The sequence below is a fragment of the Seriola dumerili genome, unplaced genomic scaffold (genome assembly GCF_002260705.1).
Source record: "Seriola dumerili isolate Sdu_G_001 unplaced genomic scaffold, Sdu_1.0 BDQW01000050.1, whole genome shotgun sequence".
Lineage (NCBI taxonomy): Eukaryota > Metazoa > Chordata > Actinopteri > Carangiformes > Carangidae > Seriola > Seriola dumerili.
The window spans coordinates 4,563,024-4,578,174 of NW_019174305.1; the positions used below are offsets into that span (position 1 = coordinate 4,563,024).

Consider the following 15,151-nt stretch of genomic DNA (forward strand, 5'->3'; position numbering starts at 1 on the left):
GGGTGTGGGGGTTAGATTACATTAAAGAATAATTGGCTAATAGTGACAAATAGTTTCTGTTGTACTTGGAAACTGTTGAATAGTTTAATATTGTTTATTTATTTATCTATTGGTTTATTTAAAGGATAAAACTGTCATATAAATGTAGTGAAGAAAAAAAAAAAAAAAAAAAGACATCACAGAACATAGAGCAGGATTGGTAACGATCCCGTTCCAATTAACAGTGTTTTCCATATCATTATTATGGGCATTTAGGCTTGGGGCTACAATGCTAAAATACAACACTTTTTAGTATGTTCTTTTTAATAAACTTTATTTTCTTTTAACTTGATACAAAGCATGAATGAAAGATCACTCTGGTGTGTTAGGTTTCCATTAGCGTAGCTTAGCATAAAGACTAGAAGCAGAGGAAAACAGTTAGCTGTAGCTAAAGACCCAGGACAATGTTATCAATGCTTCACAAATTAACTCGTAACCATACAATCAACTTAGTTTGCACACGCCCTGAATAAAGTTAGTGAAAGAGAGCAATTACATTAAATCAGAGTTCTGCTTTGTGAAACATGATGCCAAATTTATCAGGAGAACAGAGACTTGTGAAAAGTCTGTTATTTAAGTTCATTTACATTTTAAATGACTGACGACAAGGCAAATAAAGTCTTGTCAGTCATTACTGCCAGCAGGGACTAATGTAGATAAGTAGAGCGCATCCTGGTGAAGTGTAACAGAGAAGAAAAGTGTGATCCATGCCCATGTGTGATCCTCCTACTTATGGCACACTTCAGAAAGAAACCTGAGGGACTCGTTTTGCAGTCAGATGTAAGTGTGAAATTATTATAGTTTGAAGCTTTTGAAAACTATATTGGTATGATCTCAGTTGAGCTGAGGGCAATGACTGCATCAATTTTGAATGTATTTTTTCTCAGTCAGGAAGTGCCAGTGTACTTTCGACTCTCAACACCTAAAAGACTGTCAGAGACCAATTGTCTTATACGTTTTTTTTTTTTTTAATCTGGTGTAAAGCATTGCTAAGACCAAGACTACATGACGAGAATGTATTATATATCATAAGAGTTTTACATGTGGATATGATTATGTCGAAGGCAACAGAATAAACATTCTAAAGCCAGGGACATCGCTTACAGAAAACACACAGGGATTTCATTTCATTTCATTGAAATTTAATATGTGAAAACACTTGGAAATTCTGCAGAATTTGTGACATGTTACAACACATGGTAACATGTTTTCCACATGTGCTCCACACTACATATTACAGAATGCGGTACCATGTGACACATGTGATCAACAGGAAACACATGGTGTGGAACACATGGTAAATTCATATGGTTTTTCTGTAAGGGATGCTACATTATAATGGAGTGTATTGCACCAGTATAAAACAAATTTTTAACATGCTGAAGTCCAATTTTGTCAGTTTCCAATTAAAATCCCTTCTCCATGATTTTTGAGTTAAAAAGGTAAGTCGTATAAACCGTATTGCAATTATTTTGTTTTATTTTTCAGTGGGAATGTTTTCACTTACAAAATATTAAAATTATGTTTGAAGTGATTTTTGCTGGGGTCTGTTCTCTTACATCTGGAGAATATAATTCATATCTCTATAACATCACAATGCTTCACTAATGATGGTATGTTGTGAGACACAAAAACTGCAGCTATTTGAACTGGACTGAATTGGACATGTTTGAATATATGTATGAGGTTTGCTGTACCTTTGACCATCATTCATTTATTTATTGGAGGAGGTGTTGTTCCACATGATAATGAGACTCAGACAAGTTTCAGACAAGAAATAATTTTGCTGTGGAAAACAGAGTCATAGGGATGTGTGAGTTACCAGCCAGTAGTGATGTAGTTGCATGGACATAGCCCTGGGCGTAGATGCCTTTAATCAGAGCTCCTGACCAGACCAACAATAGCAGCAGCAAACTGGGACAGCTACTAAAGAATATTTGAAACCACAACTAACGTGCCAATGTTTTAGTAATCCACAAAAGAATACATATCTGAATATTTAGTGATTTTCTTCTCACTTTGTGGTGCTTAGACCACTCCTTACATTGGAACAATTTAGTTTGTTAGAGAATGGCAGTATTACTACACACTGGAGCCTCTAGGCAATGGTCTGATATGTAAAACAGCTGTGTAGCCAGACAGTTTTCACAAATAAAATGTTTATAATGTATAAGTGGTCTAAAAGCACTGTGAAGCAGCAAAATACACTAAATATGGTGTATTCTGCTGTGAATACTAAAAATGCTGCATTGGTGTGTTTTGTTTGATGTTATTGTTGTCCTTCCAAGCCGGGGCTGGTCGGGAAATATCCACCCTGAGGAGCTGCTGCCTGAGGTTATGTTCATGCAGCTATATCACTACCCAGTAACTCATCTTGTGACAAAAAAATCCAAATTATCCCTGTAACTGTTATGGCCCTACATTTACATTGCAGAGCCACTTTCTGGTTCAACTTGCCTGCACAACTGAAATGATAATGCAAAACAATTAAGAGACTAATTATTGTTTTTTTTCATATTTTGCTGTTTTTATATTGGAAATGCAAATGATAAACTTGTCTTGCCTAGCCTGATGATTCTGCTCTCTCTTTTAGGGCAGGTGTGAGCACAGTTTTTTTTTTTTTATAATGTTTTTTTTATGTGTTTTTGTGATTTCAGATGTTTCATCTGAATCAACTCAACCAAGTGGCACCAAGACAGCAAATGGAAAGGTGCATGAGAAGAACACCTCAGTGAATCCTCACATCTCCTCTCCACCTCCTCAGGTGATTAATGGACTTTGAATGGCTTTGAGTGTGAGTCATATGCAAAAGTTGAGGACTCATCTGTTCCCCACTATGTGAATGGAAAGTTGTGTGATTATCCTGAAAACTTCAATTTAAATTAATCTGTCATGTTAATGTGAGTTTGTTCAGAGTAGATCTCTATCCCAGGAGTTATTCAGAAAAAGCAAAATCACCTCAGGTTCTGAAAGCCATTTGTAAAACTGTATTGAATTTTAATAAAAGTTTAGATTTGTTGCAGACATGACTTTTTTAATTTAACATGTAAAGATAATATAATGCAATGTTGATGAACACTTCAAAATATGCATCATTTGCAAAGCTTGTAATGTAAAAAACAAAAATCAACTATAAAGACATTCTCCAAAAACATCTTGTATTGTGAGGTTTTAACAGCTGTTTTAGTGGCAACTCTAGTTGCAAGGAAACTACTGTAATTTCATTAAAATTCAAAAAGAAAATCTAGATTGTTATGATATACATAATATACAAAAGAAATCTGTCAGATTTCATGGATTTGTATTTTGTAATATACTAAAATTATTATTAAGTTATTAACAGCATTTTTGCCTTTATACCAACAGGACAGTGGGAGATGGACAGGAGAGTCAGGGAGACCCTTGCAGCTGTGTAGCTAGGACATTTCTTCTCTCTTTCATCTTTAGCATTGGCTTTAGACAGTCTACAACTGGCAGAAGATCATGGTTTTTTTCACTCAGGTGCACTCGCTTTCTTCACCTGAGCCTCCCGGGGTGAAATCTGAATGGTAGCACACTAACGTTTTTTAGGCAGGAAACTAATGTAAACAAGTATACCCGCTACCAGGCAGTTGGAAGGAGCGTAAATAGGTGAAATGTGTAGGGAAGTGATGCAAATAAAGTCGCCTGACAGTCTGCAATGGACGCCACATGACAATATTCACAACAATCAAATGGACAGACAATCGGACTTCACGACCACTTCAATAGTAGAAAGCCGCCATTGTTACACTGGTCTTGCAAGTAAATCTGAATGAATTACAATTCTCAAGGTTACTGCAAAATGACGTGAATGGTACAATTGTGGAGAATCTAACTAATGTAATGATGTATAGCATGGCAATATTGACAAAAGCTTATGAATTTACATTTTTGTGCGTGTTATGATGCAACTAAGCAAAAACTTTAAAAAAAATCATACACTGGTCACTGGTGACAAGATTGTTAAAACTGTTATATTTCATCTCTTATCAATGTACCTTGATTAGTTATAATTTTGTGACACAGAGTAAGATAATTCAGTGTCTTTGTGTAAGATGAGTTGTTAGTGTCTTGAAATGGAGTTGTATCTCTGACAGAATGAAACACTTCATTTCAACAGCAGAGATCTACACCCATGCCACAGCTTCTGAAAGCTCTAATAAGGTTTCCTCCATGCATAGTACCATACATTGCATTACCTAATGTGATTCCCTCTAATTATTCCAAACTCATTACTTAATCATATCAGATTGATTCTAAACACTCCACTGTAAATATTCCTTATTCCATTAACCACCTCAAGGTGTATGGGATGAGGGAAAGTGGGTCAGCTGAAGTCTTCAGGGAAAAACAGAGGCAGAAACATCACATTTTGCTTGGAGCATAAAAGAAGTAAAGCAGCACGGAAACTCACAATCTATTTACTTTGTGACTGGAGGTGTATTAAAATGGATAAAACTCAGAAGAAGCAGAAGAGGCAAAAAAAATCTTCACAAGGAATACCGCAGTTTCAGTTTAATATAGTCTTTAACAGTTGTGTTGTGCCCTTACTTCTCTTGAGCAGGAGCTATGTTTCATTTTGATAATGCTGAGTGAAAATCCCCAAGGACACTATGCAGCGACTTTGTCATCTAATGACCCCTGTGCAATCCTCAACACGATGGTCAGGTGGGTGAATAGGAGATGTTACTGATGTAAAGACTTCTATTCACATAATGTATTGCTTGTGATGTGGTGGGAAATACTTATCTCTGACTTTGCTATTGGGAAAACGGATATATGTTCAAGGCAGGTGATGCACACAGATATTTCCCAGTGCGTGAAGTAAAATAAACAACCTCAGTCTATACAATTTATTTCATTTATTTTTTTGCCTTTAAGTCATATGCCATGCTGCGCACAGCCAATACCCAACTGTTTCCCCTTGGCCTGGCTGCCTTTGATACCTCCACTGTTATTGAGGCAGCAGCCAGGGCACTGTATGACTTGTGTGACTTTGTGAAACAGTTCCACCAGCATGGGGTTCCTGTGAGTACAAGCAGAACAGATGCACCTTGGGTAGTGGAATTACATTGCGAGGTTGGGGCTCCTGTGATCAGGCTTATTAAGTATGCACTAACATCTGCAGCCCCCAAAACACTGGAAAATGCGTGGTGCACTCGGCCGACCTGTGGCTGGCAGGGTTTTGGAGTGTTGTTGAGGATGTGCTGTTGAAAATAACCAACGACTGGTAAAAAGGAATTGATTAAGAGCGATTCAGGAAGTAGCCAGGCATTTTCAGCGTGGGGAGAATTAGCCTGGGGAATGAATAACCTTAAATGTCCGGGCTAGACCTTTGCATGCTAATGACTGACCAAGTCCATTTAGCTGCCCAGCTGGAGGCTGAATTCACACTCGCACCACGCAGCTTCTCCTCTTTTTTCTGTATTCCCTCGCTTTCTTGTTCACCCTCTTATTTCTCTCTCCCATTGCATCTCAACACCATTTTCTGCTGCGAGTCTACATGTGTGTGTGTGTCAGTACGTGCAATAGAGGGGTGAAGGTGAGGGTAATGGTGCAATTATGTTTTTAACATTTCTGAGTCACTCTGCTGTGTGTTTGTGTGCCTGTGTGCGCCTGTGTGTGTGTGTTTGTATGCCTGTGTGCCCGTGTGTGTGTGTGTGTGTGGGTCTGTGTGTGTGTGTGTGTGGGTCAGTGTATTCTTCTGGATGTAGGTGAAGGCGAGGTAGCAGTTATGCTTTGCTCTGAGTTTCCCCTTGTGACGTGTGTGCATGTTTGTGTGTGTATATTTCTAGGTGCAAACAATGAGAGGTAGCGCTCTGGCTCCAGATTCTGGATAAAGTCCTCTGAAAGGCTGAGCTATAAGCCGGGTGACTTGGCTTCATTAGTTGAAGGGCAGTGTGCATACGGGCCCTTCTGTCTGCCACATATGGAGACTATGTGGGCAGTCATCAGCGAGTGGCCCTGTCAGATGGGCTCCCACTGGAAAGTGCATATGCTCCATCACTGACCATGCCAATTAGGCCTGCAGGCTTCTCCTACTGTAAATACTACGATGAGGCCAGGCTCCCTCCACAAGGGCCAGCACAGACGGCCTCTGGACAGACACACGCTCACTTCTGACAGTATAGAGATGTGCACAGGAGCGTGAAGGCCTCAGAATGAGACAGGACGTAGTTGGAGGTTACAGTTGAGAATAGAGATACAGTAATTAACAGATGCTTTACAACACGACAGTTAGAAGGTCCATTATAGATTATACTGTAGAGTATCTGCCAACATTTGTTATAATAGTAAGTCAAAATGTTAGTATGTGTTTGTCTGATGTCATCCACTGATGAAACAGTGGCTGCTTTAAGCCAGTGTTACACTTTCCTCATTTGTAAGTACGCGAGGGTCCACGTGATTTAAATTCCATGGCCATTATGCTACAAGGATACCGACTGAGCGTGAGCTGGAAAAGGTCCACAGCTACCCTCACTTCTACAATCCACATTTAAAAGAATAAATACTGCAGGCAAAGCAGCTCTCCTTCTTCTTGCATTGTGCCGTTTTGGTTTGATTCGTAGTGCACATGCGTGGAATACACAGACAGTGCTTGTTCCATGGAGTTTAAATCTAGGACAGTGTAGGAGCAACCCCGTGGGTCGCCTGGTAGAGCGCATACCATTCAGGCTCAGTCCTTACCAACAGTCCAACAGTCCTTAAGTGACTGTTTGGCTCTTGGTCCCCTCCCTGACCAAGGTCCTTCTCATCTGGTTACTCAGTTTAGCCAGACAGGCAACTGTAGGAGGCGTCCTTGTGGTTCCAAACTTATTCCATTACACAACTTTTGAAGCCAATGTGCTCCTGTGAACACTGAAAGCTTTAGAAATGGTTTTTCACCATGACTCTGATATATGCCTCACCACAGTTTCATTATGAGGGTCTACAGAGAGCTCCTTGGACTGTAATGGCTTGGTTTTTTTCTTCCTGACATGCAGTGTGAATTGTTAGTGCCCTTCTAAACTATGTTCAGTCACTTCAATTGGCCACAGATGGACCGTAATCAAGTTCTAGACACTTCTCAAGGATAATTAAAGCAAACAGGAAACACCTGACCACAATTTGGAGCCACAACAGAGAGTCTGAATATTTTGATAAATGAGAGATTCCAGTTTTAGATTTTTAAGAAATTTGCATAAATTTCACTTTGTAATTACAGATTTAGAGGAAACTAATGAGCAAAACTTAAATCCATTTAAAATGAAATCTACAGGACAATAAAATGCACTTCCTGAATTTACATACATACGTCTAAATATATATAATTATATATAGCATACTATATATATATATATATATATATCATTCTAAAAAAATGACATGCACAAAAAAATTACACAGATTAATAGTCACTGCTCAGAGCACCAATGGAACATAACTACAAGCCCAGTGATTGGAAAATGTATCATTAAAAATGCCCAGATGGAAATGTTGATAGGAGATGACTCAGATGGAATGGAAATTCCTTACTACAGAACGGTGCAGTAAGGAATTTCCGTTCCATCTGAGTAGTTCAAGCCTGACACATCACCTCAACGCAAAGCACTTAGCAGCTAGCTTGAAGGTCAGATCCAGCTTAGCCCCTGATGCTGCCGTGAGCAACCAGTCTCGTCCAGCCACACTCGAAAACTAAGTACGTCTACTGCTTACAGATGAACCAACTCTGTAGGAAAATTTCCTAAGTTGTTACCATCTTACTTTTCTTTTGCAAAGCTTTTTGAATTGACTGAATTGGTGCGATATAAATGGAATAGCTTTGGTGATGTACTGATATCACTCTACTGTATGCATCTTTTATCATCCACTGCACATATGTGACTAAGCTCCTGGGGGCTGAGACTTACGTCTCATGCTCCATGGTTTTGCCTGCCCTGTGCCATCTGTACCGCACTGTGGAGGTCTCAGATGAGGACCCAGCCTACGTGGAGAGGTTCAAGACTGCCTTTAAAAAGGATCTACGCGAACGGCAAGCTGACATCAGTAATGGATGGATCAAGATGGTGTGTTTCTTGGACTATAATATCTACGAAGAGGGGAGAGAGATAAAGTGTGGACTACTGAGCTACTCCAGCGGCCTCAGAGGAGCCAGCAGAGGAGCCAGCAGAGAGGAGGAGGAGCATCCTGCTGTTGGATTCAGACTCTGATTCAGATAACAAAATGAAGCCTAACAGGCTTGCGGGTCTCTCTAAAGCAGAGCCCAGCATCTGAATGGAAAATTGCCCACTGCAGTTGTGGTCAAGTCATGCAGGGGGCCCCGTCTACAGCTGTCTGCCCGGCCTCACAAATATCTGGCCACCCCTGCCACTTCTGTCCCTTCTCTTCCTTTGCAGGCGACATAGTTCAAAAGAAGAGGGCAGCCTTGAACTCTGAGAATGTAAACAACTTAATACGTCTCAGCGACTGGCTCAGAGATAAGTAAGGGCTATGTTGAGGCTGATGGGTTACTGTTAACTTACACTGTGTGCTGCCACTGAGATCTTTGGTTGGTCTAGTTTATTTCGTCACATAAGATATTGCAGAAATAAGAAGAACTGAGGTCGAAGGGACTGTTATTGTTGACTGCTGGTGTATATGTTTAATGAAATGAAATGAAACCGTTTTGCTCTGAATTTGAAATTGCACTGAGTGTTAAACCGTTGATCTGTGATACCTGTGTTTATTTTGACATGTAAGATACTGGGGAAATAGTGTTGAGGTCAAAGAGCCAGTTAAACTATTGTTAGGTTATAATTGTGGCCTGAGATGCTCTTTATGTCCAATGCAATGAAAATGTTCCGCCATGTATTTTAAAGTGCACCATATATTACTGTTGGTCTATGTTGCCTTACTATTTTTAGTTAAGTTTAAGATAAGTTTTAGTTTAGTAATCTATTTATTTATTGTTGGCCTCTAAAATAAGACACATTGACAATCATTTAGACTTTATAGTTAGTTATATTGTTGATGTTAAAATGTACTATATTTTAATTTATTATATATGTATATATTTTACTGATTTTAGACTTTATTCATTTTAATACCCACTGCCAAGAGGATGGCTGCCAGACTTAATTTTATTGTGTATTTCAATGCAATGACAATAAAACAAACTATAGTGGAAATTGTCACCCTCATGGTGCATGCTATCCTTAATGTCAATCAAGAAAGAGGAAGCTGGCTAGTGCACATGACCTTGTGATGGTGTGCAAAATAAAAATAATGACAAGGCTTCTCATTATTGTATCATGGACAATCTTACTTTGGCATGTGATCTACTTTTCAGATGAATCATACATATTGCGTCATTAAAAGGCGCTATCTCTATATATTTAATTTCAAGACTTGAGTCACTGCTAACCAGCTAGCCCACTGACTGCAGCTGAAGACACCAGTCCTTGTTGTGCTCTGCAGCCTCGGCGAGTTTTGGCATAGCGGCGCATGTACCAGTTGTACACCTGAGCAGAACAAGAAATAGCGTCACCAGGTGCAGTCCCAGATGGTGATGGAGTTACGGTCTGTCCGTGGAACAGGAGACCTGCTGCACACAGGGAAACATGAGGCGGGACGAACTTTGGCAGAGATTGAACTTTCAAATTGAAGTAGTTACATTATTGCACATCATAAATAAATAATAGTGATGTCCAAACGATGCTCAAAGAATTGGAAAAGAATAGCAGGGAGCGGATAAACATTGGAAAGAAGCATCAGAGCGGCAGAAGCACATGAATCAACTTCAGAATAAAATCAGTGGAAACAGGATGCAGGGATTTGTGAGTTGGGCCTTTGAGTTGAACACAATGAGTCTTGCGATCGAGAGTTCAACTAAATCTGTGGAGAGACTTGTGTTTCACATCGTGGATCGTGTCTCAACCTAAACAGATTGTGATATGATCTTTTTCAGATACTAATTCAATATTTTGAGATACTAAGTCATTATTTTGGTAAAGTTTTTCATTATTTTTTAGATATTAACTCATTATAACAAATTTTTTTCATCTCTATGGTGGAAATGGGCTTCTATATTTTAGGAGGTTTCTAAACATAGGAAGAAAACATACAGAATTAGTCATTCTCAGTAACTGTGTTTGAGCAAAGCTTTAGGTTTTTAAAAATATCTCCCCATTATTTTCCTTTAATCAAAAGTATGTCTTTGCTGCTAGCAAACACTGTTATCTCCTGTACTGTTTGGTAATTGTCCTTGGATGGAGGAGAGAAAATATCAACATGGATCAAAATTCCCAAACATGCATAGACAAACAACAATTACCATTTCCTGGGGCACAAGAAGAAAGAATAAACAAATATGAAATGCAGAGTATTAGCACACATTCTGAAGCTCCCAAAAAGGGGAAATGTGCTGGGTTCATGTTCTGCGGGGCATTATGAACTATTTGTTTTTCTCACATCTCATTCTTGTAATCACGTGAGACCAGATTTCTCCAGGGGCCAGATCTTTTTGCGCTGTTTCATTACTGGAGAAAACAACAAAACGATCCGAGCACAGATGACGATGCATATTCAGAGACACAAGTATAGAGCTCTGCACACAGATGTATTTAGTAAAACCGTTCTGCAGTTTACTGTTAATCAGTGAATTCATTCTGTAATGAAAAGTCAGAGAGGAAGAACCAGTGCAGTACACATATAATGATGTAAACAAGTTTCACTTGCCAACATTTCCAGATACCTTACACTGTCAGGCTCAAGGGGGATCACTGAGCCAGGAACGTTCCTCTCTGTGGACTAGCCTGTCACATCTTCCTTTGGAAGATTCACCACTTGTGCCTATTGCTAATATAAAAGTGAAACATACCTGGGAAACAGGGTTTTCAGCTACTTGTCACATATCTAAAAATAATATATCTTCATTGAGATCAAAATTAATCAAGGTCTGTCAGGTGTATGTCCCAGGGAGGTTATATATGCCGTGGCATAGTAATGTTCAGCAAACTGGGGCTGCTTATAATCAGCAAATAATCAGTCTTCTGTGGCCTCATTTAGCCTTCTTTCTTTCTTTCTTTCTTTCTTTCTTTCAGTCTTCATTAGAAAATGCAGCAGCTGTAGAAAACTATATTTTAAACATGCACCCGCAATGTAGAGTGTGTTGTGTTTTGCCGTTAATGATTAAAATCGCATCCCTCCGTTTTTTTCATGTGATAACGGAAAACACATACAATTTCTATTTTCGATTCCACTGGAGCAGATTATTTTTGGATGTGTGATGTTTGCAGAGATGCTCCTAGAATACTGAACAAGTCTGGAGCTTTTGTGACTACCTGCAGCTTCATGTTTTGCTTGTTTGATCCATGCAGACCTGTCACCTTTGTTTTGTTTGTTTTTTGACAATGATGCGGACTTAGGATTCAAAGCGAGTATTTCCTTGATTTTGAGCCATTTGCTGCTCCTAATTGGTTGTTAACCCTCTTTGCAACTTGTAGATTTTTCTTCTCCAGTGTCTGGGACGGATTCTGTATGAATATTATTGCAATTAAGTGGCCGATCTTTCAAGTGTGGAGCTGCTAATGCATTTCAAGACATGAAAGGCTTAGGGAGGACATTAAGGGGCTACTTACTGCTAATAAGCTTTAGTATGGAGAGAAGAGATTAAATGTACATGTCTACATATCATTAGTGTTTTTATTATGTGTACACTTGCGTTTTGCCATAAATAATGTACATGAGGAAAATATGTAAACATATTCATGGAGATCTATGTGCGTGTGTGTGTGTGTGTATACATATATATATATATATACACACACATATTGTGAAAAGGGGGCTGTGAAAAGCATAATTCATTCTGAGCCTGTCACATACAAACATTCTCCTTTAACAGACATATTTTTACTCTCACATACTTTAGACACACTCTACTCACATGTCTGTATTACTATATCGCTCGTGTCTATATTTAAACACATTCATATTTTCACTCTCAAATATCTGCATATGAGACATTTCTATTCATGTCTTAAGAGTGCATTGGACAAATGCTACAGATTTGTGAGAGAGACGGTCTGAGGACATTTGCGGTCACATTCAAACTTAATATGTAATGCTGTCTGGATCTGTGGTAATCTCAAGATTTGTTGAATACTCAAGAAACAGGGAAAAAGTCAACACACTGAAGCCCTGGTATGGATGTCTTCATTTATCTGCTGACTGCTTATGAGAGCAGACAAACCAAACCTGAGAACAGTCACGTCCTGTTGCCTCCATCTGTCTTGATATCAAGGCAGACCATAATATACCAGAATATCCTCTGAGTGCTCCAGCTGCTTGGTGTAGTTCTTATGTTTAGTTTATGAACTGGACAAGAACATACACCAGCCAATAAGAACACAGTAAATGACCTGTCTTTTTTTTTCTACTATCCTCTCAAATATACAGCCAGGGCTGCAGACGGATAAACCAGTTGCTCCTCTTCTGTTGCATTTGTGAAAAGGTGTTTTTTTTTTTTCTTTCTTCTGTGATTAGTTTTTTGCACCTTATTTTTTTTTTTTGCACTTGCCCTTAAAGTGATAGTTCGTAAATAGTTTTCTCTTGTCACCACTTTTTCTTGCAGTCAAACAGCCTTTTACTTTGGATCTTTTGTAAACCGTAGTACTACGCACAGGCGCACCTATGGTGTACACTTTATTTCTCCACTGATCAGCTGTTTGAGTTAGCTGAGCGTACGTGCACTTGGGTGAAAAATTGTACTTCCAAAGGAAAGGGGTGTTCGACAGCAAGATAATGTGGTGAACATATTCAAACTAAAGCGTACACTTCAACTGATATTATTTTTTCTGTGGGCATTTTATTTTAAAGTGGCTAAAATATGTTTTTTGCGGATGACCGCAGCAGCAAAAAATGCTCAGCTTCTGTCCTGGTGCTCCTGTCGCTTCTTTAAACTGGGACCTGATCTGAATCCACTGCAGGTAATACACTGACTATAGAGCAGTACCTCATACAACACCACATCAAATAACATGAACTATCACTTCAATGTCCGTTTTCATTTCCTTAAATGTCATGTATATATGTAAAAATGAAAAAGCGTAACTCATCATTCAAATATTGTATTTGTTAATTAATACATTCTTATCTTCAATACATATATTCTTTCTCATGTTAAATTGGCTACCCATTACCTATGGTTATAACTATTATATATACGTATTTATTTTTTTTCTCATATACTGTTATTATAACTGTTATTATTTTCACTGTTACAATTAACAATCAACAGTGTTTAATGATGGTCTGAATGAATGGTCTCTCGACCTTACCCTGTAAAGTGCCGTGAGATAATGTGTATTATGATTTGGCACTATGCGTATAAAACTGAATTGAACTGAATTGTGTATCTGAATGTGACAGTATATGTACTTGAGAGTGAAAAGAGATGTATGTGAAAGGAGAAAGTTTATACGCGAGATGCCCAGAATGACATAGGGCTTGTATGGCCTCCATTATTTGCCTATGTACTTGTAAAACTCTAGCCTGTGAATCACTTTAAAAGCTCTAAAGGAGTGATATGCTTAAAAAGAAAGTATATACAGGTAATAAATCACTGTTCAACACCTTGTCATAAGGGAGTGATAACACCAAACACAATTATTGAAAAGAAATTCATGGACACTTGTCCTTTGATAACAGACAGAACATCGTTCCAGGTACGTAATACTCTCCCTAAGTGCTGAGTGAAAAGCTGAACAACAGCAATCCTGTTTAACTTCAAAACTGGGTTACTCACCTAGTAAAAGTAAATGATGTTTGAGAGAAACAGCTTCTCTCTTTTCTGATAATTTGAACAAGCAAACTGAATATATGAATTTTAATCAGATGTATCAATTTTGCTGATACCCTGGGATCTTTATCCACATGCGGTAACAAATAATAACTAGGGATTCACGTGCCATCAACTTCTTTGAAGTTTGTGAGGGCTGCTGAAGGCTCTGCTTCGCCCCAGAGACAGATGTATTTGTCCCCAAGCTGTGTGATAAAGTAGAATCAGGAGTTCTAATGTGATTAAGAGAGAGTACATGCTGTGGAGAGGCAGCTGGAACCTCCAAAATAAAGTCAGGAAAATCAGGAAGATCTCTGTCATGTCATCATTTTCTTACTTACTTTGAAATCTGCATGTACATAGGTGGACGAGGATAAATCGAATGAGAGGAATCTTGCTGCCAAGGTAGCTTAATTATTCAAATTGGCGTTGTCAGGAGTACCACTGGTTGGCTAATTGTTAAACAGGCCTATAAAGGAATTTACAATAACATCATCCCCAGCCAATATGCTGCGATAACAGAAGGAAAAAAGAATTTGTCAACTTTCTCAAAGAGAATTAAGGCTGATTTATTTTGCTTAATTTCATCCAGTTCAGACGCTTCGGGATCGGGTATCTGTTGCCTAAGGCGAAGCTAGATTAAAAGAAGTCCCCTCAGGACCTGCCTGGAGAGCAAATGATGGTGGTAACTAACAAGCTCTTATGCTCCCTCCCATCCCTCCCTTTGTTCCTATTATTCTGAATTAAACATTCCCTATTCTCATCATTTGCATTTGATTAAAGGTGATTAAACAAGACTGTGATGGAAAAAAAAAAGGAAGCACTTCACACGCTACAGCTTAATCAACACACATAACAATGCAGAACTGACACTGACCCTCTTTTGTTGTTTGCCTACTTCTCTTCTGTATCATCAAACACTGTACATTTCTCTTGCAAATGCCAGCATTACACATGCAATTCATTTGTGTGGAACATCAGTATTAAGAGAGACTGACAGTGTTTGAAGTGAAGACAGGGCATTAGATGATAAGACAAAAGACAAACAGGCTTTTCAGGAAGGACAGCTGACACATCTGTTCAGGCGAAGTCGTCGTACAGGAAGGTAAATTGTAATCACGCTGGTCATGACTTTGTCTCAACATCACGGTAATGACACGATCAAGTGCCATCCCCCCCTGGAGCCTGGAAGATCCCTTATTTTTTTTTTTGGTCCAGCTGTGGCTCCAGAGGTAGAGCAGACATTCCACAACTCAGAAGGTCAGGAGTTCGATTCCCGGCTTATAAAAAGATCAC

General features: G+C 38.9%; 1 protein-coding gene across 1 annotated transcript in view; it reads right to left on the reverse strand.

Moving 5' to 3' along the window:
* The window catches only part of LOC111217900 (VPS10 domain-containing receptor SorCS1-like), a 183,779-nt gene that overhangs the window by 86,151 nt on the left and 82,477 nt on the right, over positions 1-15,151 (reverse strand). The gene's annotated exons all lie outside the window — the stretch shown is intronic.